Raw genomic sequence first — 15,475 nt, forward strand, 5'->3', positions numbered from 1 at the left:
GGCTGCCTTGGCCTCCTGCAGCTGCTGGCCTGATTTCATTCTTCTTTTTTCTCCAATTACAATGAGGTGTCTTACAGAGGTTTGGACTCTCTTGAAGAAGGAAGATCTTTTAGTCAATACACCTTAACAGTGAGAAGTTGGTTTCAAGAATGAACCTGAAATACTGTATTTTTCTACTGATGATTCCAAGGAGAGACAGCTCAAGTTTTCTAAATCATAAGAAAAACCAAGGTAGATATGATATTCTGAGCCAGAGATGAAAAAGCAGTTTTTAGCACCCCCTCCTCATGTCATATGACCGGAATTTAAATCAATCAACTGCCACTGGTTTTTAAATCACATGACCCAACTTTAAATCAATCAGCTGCTTCCCTGTAACTCACGTGACTTGGCTTTGAATAGTAAGGAATGCAGAGGTATAAAAATGATGCTCTGAACAATAAATGGAAAAACAACATTTTAGAAAATTTTTTTCTTTTCGAATGGACCATTCATCGCATACAGAATAAAGGATTCTCTTGTGGATTTCTTGAACTGTAAACACGTACAATGTCTCTGTTGGCTTGATTGACTTAGTTTTTTGGGTTCTTTTTTGTTGTTGTTAAAATCTTTATTGGAGTATAATTGCTGTAACATGTTGTGTTAGCTTCTGCTATATAACAAAGTGAATCAGCTATTCGTATACATATATCCCCATATCCGTGCCCCTCCCTCCCACCCTCCCTATCCCACCCCTCTAGGTGGTCACAAAGCACTGAGCTGATCTCCCTGTGCTATATGCAGCTCCTTCCCACTAGCTATCTGTTTCACCTTTGGTAGTGTATATATGTCTATGCCACTCTCTCACTTCATCCCAGCTTACCCTTTCCCCTCCCCGTGTCCTCAAGTCTGTTCTCTACATCTGCGTCTTTATTCCTCTGCATTGACTCCTGCTAGGGATGGATACTTCCTATTATGCTCAGGGAAATCCCCTAGTTTGAATATGATTTGAGTTTGATCCTGTGAAACCATCAGAACTTCCCACCAGAGATAAATGAGGAGATTCTGGCTTTTATTAGTATGCACGGTGAACACGGGTGTCCTGGCTGTACTTGTCAACCCTCCTGTTTTATCCTCCTATTTTTATCCACCTTCCTCCCTGTGAATACCTTTGACCAACCCTGAGCTCAGACTTCTGACCTATTACAGTGACTTTGTCAGTCTTTCTTTAAAAATGGACAGGTAATAAAATGAAATTAACCTAGAAGCAGCAGCTCAGTAAGGGAAATAAAATCACCAGAAGTTATCTAATCACAGCCACAGCCATCCAGGGCTCTGTCTTATCTGCTGGGTCATAAGAATGAGACATTCCTAAACTTGAAGGGCATCCACTCAAATAAGTAAAGGTGTTGCTCACCTCTGGCTCTTGGAGGGATTGCTAGGCAGCCTACCCAGTGTATACTAACTGCAAAACACTGTTATGGTGTTGAAACACCTATGTTCCAGGAAAGCTTTTTGGGGTGCATGGGGAAGGTGTCTTTTGACATCAAGCAAAAAATAAATCACCAAGCTCTTTGAGCACAGGGGTTCTTAAGAGGGCAGTAGAAGGAAGGAATGGGCAGAAAAGACGATCTCCTCTGAAGTGAAGGTCGTTTTTCCAAAAGAGTAGGATTTAGTCTCAGTTTATTGGGGTACATGGGGAAGGTTTCTTTTTGACATCAAGCAAAAAATAAATCACCAAGCTCTTTGAGCACAGGGGCGCTTAAGAGGGAAGTAGAAAGAAGGAATGGGCAGAAAAGACGATCTCCTCTGAAGCGAAGATCGTTTTTCCAAGAGTAGGATTTAGTCTACTAAATTTAGGAGAACTTAGTCTACTAAATTTAAGGAGAACACTTTTAAATAGCTGGGACAACTCCAAACTGCAGTTTAGGGAATGAGTGCTTCAAAAGAACAGTGCTTTAAAAGTCCTGGCAAGGCAGCAAGAGGATGAAGAGTTGGTTTTGCATAGTTTTGAACACAGGAGTAAAGAAGCAGAGGCATCTCTGACTAAAAGGCCCTGAGATCCTATGGCAGCAATGGGTCAGTTGCAGGGGGCAGGGGTGTGGGGGGCAATATTTCTCTCTCAACGTCTCCCAGGGCAGCTACCCTTCCCTACCCTACCCCCCTACTCCCTGCACCCTTCCACCCTCCACTGTTGGGTCCCCGGGGACAGCACTTCTTAAGCTGGAGTGCTCAGGCACCATCTCTGCAGTCTGGATTCTTCCTGGAGCCTGGCAAGTTCTGGGACAGGAAGCCAGGTCTGCAAGGCCGCTGGGGTACAGTCAGACCTGGAGGCCTTGAGGGGAACTGGAGCCCTAAAGCCCACCCACGTCCTTGAAGCCGAGGGAGGAACACATCCTCCTAACAGTACTTCTCAGGGCTCAGCATGCTCCCCACCTGATGGTGATCCATACTCACTTGAGGCAGCAAGGACTGCCTCTAACTGGCCCCCTCGATTCCGCCTTAAGGGTCCTCGCACATGTGTGATAGCGCAAGCCCCGGATGTATTCAGTCAGCTGAGGCCAGTGCTGCCGGGGTCCCTCCAGTCCCATCCCCCAGCCCCTCCCTCTGGGACTGTACCTAACAGAAGAAAGAACACAGAGGAATTGGCTGAATCAAGGGACCTGGTAGCCTGGGTATGAATTTGAAGACGGAGAACCTAAGGTGCAATTACATACTATTGGAAACTCTTGTGGGGTGTGTGGGGTGAGGTTAGGAGGCTGAGAGGCTGAGTCCCACCTGGTGAGTCCAGCCCCAGGACACCACACAGCCCCACCCCCTTCCCTGACATCAGACAAGGGGTGCCGCAACTACAGCCGGGACTCTGCACTTCCCCCTCCCTGATTCTCCTCCAGAAGAGCAGGTGGCCCCCCTCTGAGGGCAGGGTCAAGACAACGGACCAAGTCCCCCCTGCACTAAGGCGCTACTGGAAGCTCTTCCTGAACAGCAGTGCTGGCTTGGAACGAACCCGTGCACCGCCAAAGTTGGTCTTGTCCTGCAGCTGAGGGATACAGGCTTTAAGTCAGCTGCCTTGGCTTTCAATCAATCAGCCCCCGCCCTTTAAGTCAGGTGACCTGACTTTAAATCACTGTGTGCCCCTCAAGCCTGCAACTTCAAAAGTTGGGAACTTCACTTTAATCCCAGCACCAAACATAGCTGAATGCACACTGTAGTCACCCCCAAGCCTGGCTTAGAGGCAGGATATAAGGTAAGGGGATGGACGTGCACACATGGTGATGAGGGTGTACTTCATGTACCAGAACGGTCTAGGCACTCTGGGGTACAGCAAGCAGTGCACGATACAGCAGCTCCCTGGCAAAGCTGGTGATGCACAGGGAGAGCAGGCACACCCATGCATGCAGAGGTTCCAGGATGGGAGCTGGGACACAGCCAGCCGGGAGGGTGTGAAAGTGGAGGATCTGAGCCTTCTTGAGAAAGGCAGACACAGAGGATGGATGAGAAACAAAGACCAGATGAAATATGGATTTGAAAAAACACACTCTTGAAATTGGGGTGGTGGCACCCCAGATTTGAGTCTTCTTACTCCCCAGTACCTAGTGCTTTGGCATTTGCCCAATTACTTATAAAATTTACTGATAATATCTAACCCATAGAATACTGCATTTGTAGTAGTATTGCATGTTAATGTTTCTATAGTGGAATAAACTTTTCTACAAGAAAAATGTACACTATCTGAAATAAATTAAAACCCCTCTTTATAAAGTACTATATTGGACTTCCCTGGCACAGTCATTAAGAATCTGCCTGCCAACGCAGGGGACATGGGTTCGAGCCCTGGTCAGGGAAGATCCCACATGCCGCGGAGCAGCTAAGCCCATGCGCCACAACTACTGAGCCTGCAGGCCACAATTACTGAAGCCCGAGCCCCTAGAGCCGGTGCTCCACAACAAGCGCAGCAAGAGAAGCCAGCGCAATGAGAAGCCCGCACACCACGACAAAGAGTAGACCCCGCTCGCCGCAACTAGAGAAAGCCCACATGTAGCAACGAAGACCCAACGTAGCCAAAATTTAATTAATTAATTAATTTTTTTTTTAAGTACTATATCCTTCTGTACAACTTCTCTGGGAAGAACAGAGAGATGGCGTGGGAGAGTGAGAAAGACCAATATTTAGTGCACATCTCTCATGCAGATGCTCCGCTGGCTCAGATAGATTTATCCCCACTTTACAAAGGAGGAAATAATCTCAGAGAGGTTTAGTAATTTACCCAAAGCCAAACAGCTATTGAGTGGCAGAACCAAGATCTGAACCAAGTGTGTTACCTTCAAAGCCTAAGTCCTCATCACAACAAAACTCAATTAATATTTACATTTATCGAATTACATTGCAACCTGGAGAGTTCTTGGCACAATCCTGAATAAGAGTGAGAAAGAAAGAAATAGCATTGTTCCTACAGTCAACCAAAATTTTTGGAGCAGCTGCTAGATGCCTGGCCCTTTTTGGGGTTCAGCGGTGATCACGACAGGAAGAGTCCTGCTTTCATGAACCATGTAGTGGGGAGGAGAGACAGGTGCAACTTGGGTGAGGGATTTCAACTTGCTGGGCCTCTGTTTTCTCATCTGGAAAATGGGACGGGTGTTCCTCATTTTCTGGGATTGTCCAGCCCTCACATTCTCTGATTCCATAAGAAGCATCTGTTTTCCTGTTTCTTTAAAATTCATTCAGGCCGTGAGCTGTGATGAATGTTGTTAGCTGCTCCCCAAATCACTATTCCCACCCTTTTCCTGTGATCAGGTCTTTCCCAAAACATGACTCACAATCAGTCAAGTCACAGAACCTAAGGGGCACCCAGCAGAAAAATTCCAACCCTTGCTTCCCAGGAGCTCTGCGGTCTACCTGCCAGGTAAACTTAACTCACCTGGCACAAGGTGGCCATCCCTGGTTTCACATCAACATGATCTCAGGCACAAACCTCCTTGTTTTTCCATTTTGTCTTTAAGTTACTTGTCGAAACAACTGCACAAATATGACAAAGATATAAAATCAGGCATCTTCTGCCCCCAGTGCCTACTAATAAGTGATTTTCTGCCACTTTAATGATAAAGATAGAACATTTCAACATTCTGCTGCCCTTATTATTTGTCATTTTTGTTGATATTTCTATTGAATACACCTTTCAATATTTTAACAATGGAACATTTATTTAGGTTGTTCCAGACCCAGCCTTTAGTGGTAAAGGTTTTGTTGTTATATTTCTATTATGTTTCCTTTAAAAATCATTATCCTGTTTAACTGGATTAAGTCAATTCTATAGGCATTTATCTTATGATATTGATGAAATTAATACATAGAGGGCAGTAGTACAAGTTGATTGGACTTGAGAACCTCTATTAGCACAGTTAAGTATAAATATTATCTATATGTAAACCAAAGTACATGCCGAGTGAGATTCTCCGACTCTTTTTTACTGTCTGCCCATCAAGCCTGTGAGAAATGGAATATTTCTTGCCATATCAGTAAACAAAGGATGTCACAGTCATCAGCACTTGCAGCCCTCCAATGTAAGCTGGCGGGCCCTGAGGAACTCAGGATATGTAAATACAGAATGCAGGCCCCAGAGAGCTGAGGTGCATATCAAAGGAAGGATTTCAGTGAGCCCAGACTCTTGCATCTTCCCATACAAAGAAAAGTGCTACATTCCTCACCTTGGGAGAGCTGATTTTCCTTAGTTAACAATCACCTTTTGATGTTCCCCATTACCTGCGCCAGTCCCCTGCCCTGTCCCCTCCCCCCGGTACTTTAGCTCAGGGAGGAAGGAGCGCAGAGGGACTCGGCTGAATAAGGGGCCTGCGAGCCTCGGGAGGAGTTTTCAGCCGCTTTCCCCGCAGTCGGGAGGAGGGGCGCTGACGCTGCAGCCAGCCGGACCCTGCGCCTCCCTTGCCCCGTTTCCCCTCAGGGCGCTCAGGCCGACCCCTTCCCCACGCCCCCCCAGGCCCCGCGAGCCAGGCCGAGGGCAGGGGCGAGAGGAGGGACCGAAGTTCCCCGGGGCCAGACGCTGGGGGCCGCTCGTTCTGCACAGCAGCGGCGGGTGGCAGCGAACCCCTGCCCCTCAGAAGCTGGTCTTGCGCTGCCGCCCGGACACCGGACCAGGCGGAGGTTCGGCGCCCACTTACCCGGCCCGCCGTCTCCACGTCTGTCGCGGCTTCGGCCGCCGGGGCCCCTCCAGAGCCGGCAGCCTCAGTGAGGCCGCCCTCCCCTCGGATCGGGCAGTTCCGTAACGGCGGAGGGAAGAAACTCCGAGCCGGGAGTTCCAGCTCTGCGGAAACGCGGGCTCTGTTCTGGGCTCAGGGGCTGGGACCGCTCTGCCCCGAGGCCTTCCGGGAGGGAGGGGGGCGCCGGGGGAGGGAGCCGCCAGGAGCGCAGGGCCCCGTCGGGGGTCCTGGAGGGGCGGCCGGCCTGGGGGCCCAGCCCACTGTGGCCGCAGCCCAGGCCTTTTTCCTGGAATCTTACACAAAAAAAGTTAGAAAGATACACAGTCTATAATAAATATTCTCAGGTGATTGTTGCTGCTGTGCTTACTATCCTATTAAAGGTGTAAAATCCATAAAACACTTTATGTTCAAAATTAAATATGAATTTTTACCTTTCTAATTATGTCTGTGCTATTCACAATTGTTAATGAATCAGAGACTGTGGCATCACTAGTTAAAAATGAGCTTGTTAAAAAAATAGCACTCAGGCCCACCGGACCTACTGAATCACAATCTGCACTTTTACAGTCTCCCCAGTGTACTTGTGTACCCATGAATAGTTGAAACGTACATTTCTACCTCGACATGTCTTTTCTGTCTGAGAAATACACACATTTTATCCAGTTTGGTATAAATAAAACACTCAAAAATGCATATGCCTGTGTTGAAACCATCATTTTATCATTTCTTTTCCAGATAAGTATAGTCTCTATTACTGGTTTTGTGGATCACATGCCATACTCTTTTCTTTTCTAAATAAATTTCTTTATTTATTTTTGGCTGTGTTGGGTCTTCCTCTCTGTGCGAGGGCTTTCTCTAGTTGCAGCAAGCAGGGGACACTCTTCATCACGGTGCGCGGGCCTCTCACTGTCGCGTCCTCTCTTGTTGCGGAGCACAGGCTCCAGACGCGCAGGCTCAGTAGTTGTGGCTCACGGGCCCAGTTGCCCTGTGGCATGTGGGGTCTTCCCAGACCAGGTCTCGAAACCGTGTCCCCTTCATTGGCAGACAGATTCTCAACCACTGTGCCACCAGGGAATCCCCATACTCTTTTCTTGTAGTTAGAAATAAGGTAGAGAAAGTTACTTTGTAAAATATATATATATATATATATAATATATATTACTGGATAATTGAAGACACTCCTCTAAATTAAAACCAGTTCTCTTAACTTGCTATTTTCTTCTTGGGTCCCATTATGAACTCTTCCCGTGGCCATGTGGCATGTGTACTTTTAATTTCAGGGACTGCTGACATTACAGGATATGGCCATAGATTTCTCTCAAGAGGAGTGAGAATGCCTGGACCAAGACCATTGGGAATTGTACAGGGATGTGATGTTAGAGAAGTATAGGAACCTGCTCTTCTTGGGTGAGGATACCTTCCTTCCAGAATTCCTTATCCAACCACAGGGTTTAGAGTCCTTCATTTGCAGAATGTCTCCTGGAATCTTCTGCTTCCTACAATAGGGTTTCAGATTGCAACGTTTCAGGAAAGATTGGGAGTTTGTGGGTATAATTTATCTTATTCTTTTAAAATTGCAGCCTCCCTTTTAATATACTTTGTAACTGCTTGGGATGTGTCTATATGAACTGTGTACTATATGCTTCTGTTATAGTCCTTACAATATTTTATTGTCTTATCTTCTGTAACAATTTTCCATGGATTCTTTGGGCTTAAGGTATATTAAAAGGGAGACTGTGATTCTGGGACTTCCCTGGTGATGCAGTGATTAAGAATTCGCCTGCCAATGCAACTAGAGAAAAGCCGCGCGCAGCAACGAAGACCCAACGCAGATTAAAAAATAAATAAATAAGTAGTAGGTTTCTCTATTTTCCACACCCTCTGAAGCATTTCTTGTTCGTAGACATTGTGATGATGGCTATTCTGAGTGGTTCCAGGTGACACTTTTTTGTACATCTGATTTGCATTTGTCTAACATAAAGCAATGGTGAGCATCTTCATACGTGTTTTTTTTCTTTGAACAGTGTGAGTAAAATTTACCCCTTGAAAAAGTGTTATTGAAAGGTTGCCTTGTTTTGAAGTCTATTTCAATTACTTACCCCAAGACATTTTTTGAGGGCTGTTGTCATTTACAGCTCCCCAGGCATTGTGAATATGAAGTGCCTATAAGGTCCAGTTTTAGAGTTGTCATGGGAAACAGAAGGTGGCAGGATTTCTACTGTCCCTCTCTGGTTACTGACACAACCTTAGATGTAGAGAAAGTCCTGTTCCTGGATTTTAAATTAGAGTGGAATGTGCCTGACCAAACATGTAAGGGCTTCTGTCCCATTCCTTCTTCCCCCTTACCCTTCATCCCCCGAACAAGCATAAATCCCTGCAAAATCACCTGTTGAGGGTGCTGTCTTGTAGAGTGGGATGACCCTAACGAAGGAGTCGGGAGGTTGGAACCCAAACACCAGGATATGTTGAGACCAGGTGATTTTCCAAATGTCATCTAGCCCAGAGAGTCCACCATCCTTTGGGTGTCAGAGAGTTGATTTAGTAGTATGAGGGCACACTTAGATCTGGAGATTGTGATCCCATGCAGGGGGACCAGGTACTACATGTTCAAGGGGGGCAAATTAGCTGGCATATCCTCCCAAGGTCCTCAGGCCCACAACAGTCCAGCCTTGGGACCAAATTGGGTCTGTGTCCAGGGATGTGACACTAGCACGTTCACCGTGACTAAACGAATTTAGTGATCATTTTTCTTTTCTGTAATTTCATTTTAAATTTATAATGGAGTATAGTTGATTTACCATGTTGTGTTCGTTTTTGATATACACCAACATGAATCATTTATAAAGAGATGACTATATATTCTTTTTAGAATTATTTTCCCATTGAGGTTACTAAAGGGTGTTGAGAAGAGTTCCAAGTGCTCTCTGGCAGGTCCATGTTGATTACAAGTTTTCTCTCTGTAAATATGTATATACTAACTCCAAACTCATGATTTATGCCTCCAACACAGCTTTCCAGTTTGGTAACCATAAGTTTGTGTTCTAAGTCCGGGACTCTGTTTCTGTGTTGTAAGATAGTACCTTTGTATCAATTTTTAGATTCCACCGATAAGTAATATCATATGATATTTATCATTGTCTGATTTATGACACTTAGTATGAATGTATCTATGTCCTTCCGAGTGGCTGCAAATGGCCTTGTTTCATTCATTTCATGGCTGAGTAATATTCCATTGTACATATCTACCATAATTTCTTTACCCAGTCTTCCTTCCAAGGACGTTTAGGTAGCTTCCAAGTAGAGGCTCTTGTAAACAGAGCTGCATAAATTTTGGAGGGCCTGGGTCCTGTCAATTTACGTTTTTTCCAAGATACAGGCCCAGGAGTGGAAGCACCATATGCTCTGAATCTCTGTTTTCAGATTTTTAAGGAATCACCACCCACTTCTCCAGAGTGGCTGTTAGCAATTTACATTCCCACCATCAGCTTATCAGGGTTCCCTTTTCTCCACACCCTGTCCTGCATTTCAGGTTTTACACTTTGTGAGCTTGGCCATTCTGACTGGTGCGAAGTGATACCTCTTTGTAGTATTAATTTACATTGCCCACCTGTTTTGTTGGGCAAATATGGAGTAAGGGTTTTTCCTGAATATATTAAGGAATAACGCATATGGCCTTTTTGGCCAACTGCATCATTGGCGATGTTCAGCAGCTTTGCATGTGCTTTAATGGCGAGTGCAAACTACCTCCTGAAATCCCTTTCCTGCATTTCTGCCTTGCTTGCAAGGCCTTTACGAATACTTGGCTCAAGAAATGACTCCATTAGAGGTGTCAATTACAACCCTGCATGTTTGTGAATTGCAGTGCCCCTGAGCACCAGTTTTCAACTTGTTGTTTAGGGAAGCAGCCACACAGGGGCAGGATTTCTACCGACCCATTCCGGTTACTGGGGCACCTGAAGGATAGGGAAATTCTTCTTCCAGATTAGGAAACTAGAGTGGCGTATGCCTGTCCAAACATCTAGGGCTTGTGTCTCATTCCATCCCCCTCTTCCCCTCTTCACCCTTAAAATTCCAAGCTGTGCAAAACCGGCTGTTGAGTGTGCTGCCTTCCCAAAGTGGGGAGACTCTAAGGAAAGGAGCTGGAGGGGGGAGCCCAAATACCAGGAGAAGTGGAGATGAGGTGACTTTTCCAAACTCTTCCCGAACAGACGGTGTAGCATCCTCTGGATGTCTCATTCATGTTTAAGCTGTAGGAAGGGTCCCCTGCACCTGGAGATATGGGACCCATGGGGACCAGGCAGTATTACTCTAAAAGGGCTGCATTTGCTGTCCCATCCTCACCAAGCCTCTCAGACCCACGAGTGTAGAGCCTTAGGTCCCATCCAGCTGTGTGACTAGATGCCGTCAGTCCAGTTTGCATCACAGCCCTTGAACAAATTTTGTAAGAATTTCTCTCTCTCACACCGTCTTTTTGTTGTTGTTGTTATTTAATTTTATAATGGGATATAGCTGATTTTCAATACTGTGTTTCTTCCTGCTCTACATCTATCCACTTGATTCACTTAAAGAGAGACATCAATAAATTCTTTTACAGATTCTTACCAGTCTTATATATCCTTTTCCCGTGACAACAGTGTGTTGAGTCCAGCTCTTTGAGCTGTACAGTAGGTCCTGTCAATTACCTATTTTGTTTATGGAACAGTATCTATGCTAATTTCAACCTCCTCGATTATGCATCACCCCACCCCACCTTTCTCCTTTAGCAGCCAGAAGTGTGTTTTCTAGAAGTGTGACTCTGTTTCTGTTTTGTAATTGAGTTCATGTGTAGCCATTTTTAGATACCATCCATAAGTGATACCTTATGATAAGTCTCTTTTATGTCTGACTTATGTCACTTAGAATGATCGTACCTAAGTCTCCACGAGTTGCTGCAACTGGCCTTATTTCATTGATTTAATGGCTGAGTAATATTCCATTGTACATAAGTACCACATCTTCTTTACCCATTTTTTCCTTCCAAGGACATGTAAGTTGTAGCAAAGACGAGGAATTTCTAAACAGAGCAGCCCTAAACTTTGGGGTGCCTGTGTCCTGTCGATTTTTGTTTTTCCTAAGATATACACCCAGGACTGGAAGTGCCCTATGCTCTGTAGCTCTGTTTTTTAGATGTTTTAGGAAACACCATACACTTCTCCAGAGTGGCCGCTGGCAATTTATATCCCACCCATCAGCATAACAAGGCTCCCTTTTCTCCATGGCCTGTCCTGCATTTCTGGTTTTTACACTTTTCCAGGATCGGCCTTTTGACCCATGCGAAGTGAGACTTCTTTGTAGTGCTGATTTGATTCCCCACTTGTTTGGTTGGCCAAAAAGGGTATATGTGTTTTTTCCTGAATATATTCAGGAAAAAACGCATACTCCCTTTTTGGCCAACTGCATCATTGTCGAAGTTCTGTCGCTTTTCCTGTGCTTTAAAGGCGAGTCCCATCTACCTCTTGAAAACTGTTTCCTGCAATTCTGCATTGCTTTGAAATCCTTTTTGAAATCCTCAATATATTTTTGCACAATAGTTATCTTTTATAACTCTGCAGGTTTGTGAATTGCAGTGCCCCTGAGCTCCATTTTTCAACTCGCTTTTTTGGGAGCTGGCCGCAAAACCGCAGGATTGCTTCAGGCCCTATTCTTGTTCTGGGGCGGCAGGCTGAGCCTTTGGTTAATTCTTCTTCCTGATGTGAAATTAGAGTGACATGTGCCTGTCCCATTCAACTCGCTTTTGGGAGCTGGCCGCAAAACCGCAGGATTGCTTCAGGCCCTATTCTTGTTCTGGGGCGGCAGGCTGAGCCTTTGGTTAATTCTTCTTCCTGATGTGAAATTAGAGTGACATGTGCCTGTCCCAACACCTAGAGCTAGTCTCTCATTGGTTAAATAGCAAATTTCATTTAAAATTTAAATAGCAAATTTTCCTTAAAATAGCAATTTTACTTCATTATTTCTTAAGATTTTCTTGCCGTGGGGATCACCTCCTCGGAGCACTCCCCATCCACCCAAGCTGCCACTGGGTGAAGAACTCATGCTTCACCCCAGGACTGGAGTGAGTGGCAGCATTTGGGGGAGGGGGTCCTTCCCCTGCCTCTCCCCCAGAGCTCTGCTTGCCTGACCCCTCTGGCCCTGGTGACACAAGGATGCTGAGTTCTTAACATCCTGGCTGGGAGTAAGAGAGGAAGAAGGCTTGTGATGCGTTTCTGACCACCAGTTACTGTAAGGGGCTTCTGGTCTCAATGCACAGGAGCACAGAGGCACATGCACACACACTCAGCATGCACGCCAACACACACCTTTAAACAGAGGCCCCAGGAGCTGGCAGGGCTCCTTTAAGAGCTAGGGTACTGAGCATTGGGGTGGGGTGCACCTCTGCTTTCCTAAGGCTGGGCCATTGCCTAGGATTTGGCTGAGGTGATGGTGGGCAGACTGGAGGGGTGGGGCGTGGTGGGGGAGAGACTGAGGGAGTGGTGCCTTGAGAGGGTGCTTTGGGTGAGGAGGGAAACCTGCTTGGCAGCTTCTGAGCTATAGGCAAATTTGGGGCGATTAGGATCTGTGGATTTTGTGGGTTTTCTTACTTTTATCTTTAAAAGGTTTAAAAACTAACATTATAGATGTGGTAGAAGGGACAAAGCTTCTCTCCGTGATTGACAACAGGGGCTGATGGGGACCAGAAACTCCAGGAAGTTTTTTTTTAATTATGCACATTTATATATATGACATTATTCATGAATCCCAGAGAAGCAGGAAGCAGCAGCAGGAAGCAACTGGCACACAGAAACACACGTGTGTCCACCACACGCAGTCACTGCAGTTTCTTTGACTATGGAAGCAGCAGTCTCTACCCCATTCAAACCACTCCACCAAAAATAAAATGAAAAGGAACTTTCCTTCAGAATAAGGCCACCCAGTAATTTGTGACCTCCTAACCAGAAAAAAAACAAAAAAACAAGCTAACATCAGCTATAAGGCTGGGAGTGGCCAATTTTTTTGTCCCCGCAGAGGCAGGACATGCTGTTTTGAACACAGGCAGAAGGGCCACATCGCTGCCCCTCACAAACACTGCAGATGGTTGTCTTCAAGTTGGTGCAGTTCTCTGCCAGCTCCTACTTGGATACACAGATAGTAGTTGGGGTGGAAGGCATTCACCCCTCTCTTCCTCTAAGATGCCCTCTAGGCAGTGGGTTTAAGTAAGCTTGCAAAAATTCTGGAGCCAATCTCAGGTGGGGCTGAGCACCAGGTGGGACCTCAGGACCCAGGGTATCTGCTTTAATCCTCCTGCCCCTAGAAATTACTGACCTCCAGAGATATTATTTTAACTCTAAGGAGAGGTACACTGTATATCCCCTTCCACTGGGATAAAGGGGTTCAAATCCCTAGCTACCCACCCCACACCCCAAACCCCCCCCCACACACACATCCCAACTAAAGCACAGCCACGGACACAGGCATGCTTTGGCTGTGAGGCCCCACCGGAGGCCCAGGGTGTGAACAGCTGCACAGAGGGCTGTGTGATGTGGAGTCAGCACCTTAGGGGGTGGGAGGGGGGCGGTGGGCAGAGGAGGCAGAAGCTCAGGGTCCCGGTGGAAGGAAGGGGAAAAGGTAGTAGGGAAACAGGTAGAAAAGAAAACAAAGCACAACCAGAAAGAAACAGAGAACAGAAAATGTAAAAAAGAAGAGAATGGAAAGCGAAAGAGGCAAAACAGAATGTGGGCAACCACATAAATCAGGAAGAAGACAGAGGAAAAGGAGGGAAGGAAACAGAAAAGAGAGTGAGATGATTGGGGAAGGATGTGAGCAGGGAGAGAGGGGACAGGACGAGGACATCTGAGGATGTCATGAAACTTCTGATGGTAATGAAACTTCTGTTAAGAAGAGGAATGGGCACTCATGGGCAGAGCTTCACCCTACAAAATACAAGGTCATGTATATGCTGTCAGCCACCTAAGCTAGCAGGTTCAAGGTGGTCAAGATGGCCACAGCCAGTCGTTGGTCCCAGATGCACAGTGTTGGGCAGAGCTCATCACTGCAGCTCACATTCCTGGACCACTGGGACTGCCCACCAAAATTCTCATCAAACTGGTAGAGCGGCCAGAGGACCAGGCAGTACTGTAAAGGAGGACGGAGAGCACAGTCTGCTCCACCAGGATACTGGGGTAGGGGATGGGCAGCATTTTTTCATTGTCACAGTCACACTCGTTCACAATGAAGTTCACGGCCCCCAGGATGAAGCAGATAGAGTACACGGCCACACACCATATCAGGGCTGGCTGGTGCAGGTACAAGTCAGTGTTACTGATGAAGCCAAAGATGACAAAGGCCACATAGTTCTCCAGCCTCCTGATCACACCTCCCAAAGTGGGCATAAATCAGTACATATCGCCAGGCCGGACACAGACCCAGGCCACTTCGGTGGCATGAAGCATAGAAGCCATGCCTGAGAATGCAGTGGCGGTGATGGCATGATTTTGGGCAGGGCCCTGAGGCAAGTACTGGATTTAGGTGAGGCCGAAAATGATGGAGGCTGAGAGGCAGACGAAGGGAAAGTAATAGGCAAAGGAATAGAGAAAAACATCCCAACGACCGGGGAAAGCGGGACTGGAATACACATAATTAATTATAAGGATGATGAGGGTCACGGTGAAGCAGAAGCATCAGACAAACATGGACCAGTTACCTATGTCCCCCTTCAGAGTGTCTTCACTGGCCACCAGCAAGAAGGGCACACAGGTGGAAAGCAGCTGCCCCAGGCAGAGGAAGAAGCCCATGATGGTCATTGGAGCCCAAGCCTGAGGACAAGCACTTGGTCATTCAGGTCACCGTCACCAATACAGCAGGGGTCTTCACTGAGAACCCACCAGAGAAAGATCCGGCTCCAGAAGCTGATTAAGTCAGACACCTGGAAACGGCTCAGGAGTCTGTGGTGGCTGAGGCTCAGGATGTGTGGGGTTTGAACCACTGACTCAGACACTTGGGTAACAGCACAGCCGCTCCAGAATGGTTCGCCCCACCTATCACCCTTGGCCTTGTCAGGAGACTTGTCTTATCCCAAACCTCATAGCTTGGTTGGGTCTGGCCTCAAACCATGAACATTTTAGGTTCTCTGTGCTGTGTGCCATTATCTACAGAGACACAGGGTAGGATGGTCCTTATCTATAACCCCAAAGCTTCAAGGCTCTGAAATGGAAAAAGAACTTTTAAAAAATTCATTTGGTAAGAAAATTTGACCTGAACAGACATGAGAC

At 46.4% G+C, this 15,475-nt stretch overlaps 1 pseudogene; it reads right to left on the reverse strand.

Moving 5' to 3' along the window:
* Nucleotides 1-14,132: 14,132 nt before the first annotated feature.
* LOC103085362 (myeloid-associated differentiation marker pseudogene) lies at nt 14,133-15,007 on the reverse strand (annotated as a pseudogene).
* Nucleotides 15,008-15,475: the final 468 nt, after the last annotated feature.

The sequence above is a fragment of the Lipotes vexillifer genome, unplaced genomic scaffold (assembly GCF_000442215.2).
Source record: "Lipotes vexillifer unplaced genomic scaffold, Lipotes_vexillifer_v1.1 scaffold2079, whole genome shotgun sequence".
Classification (NCBI taxonomy): Eukaryota; Metazoa; Chordata; class Mammalia; order Artiodactyla; family Lipotidae; genus Lipotes; species Lipotes vexillifer.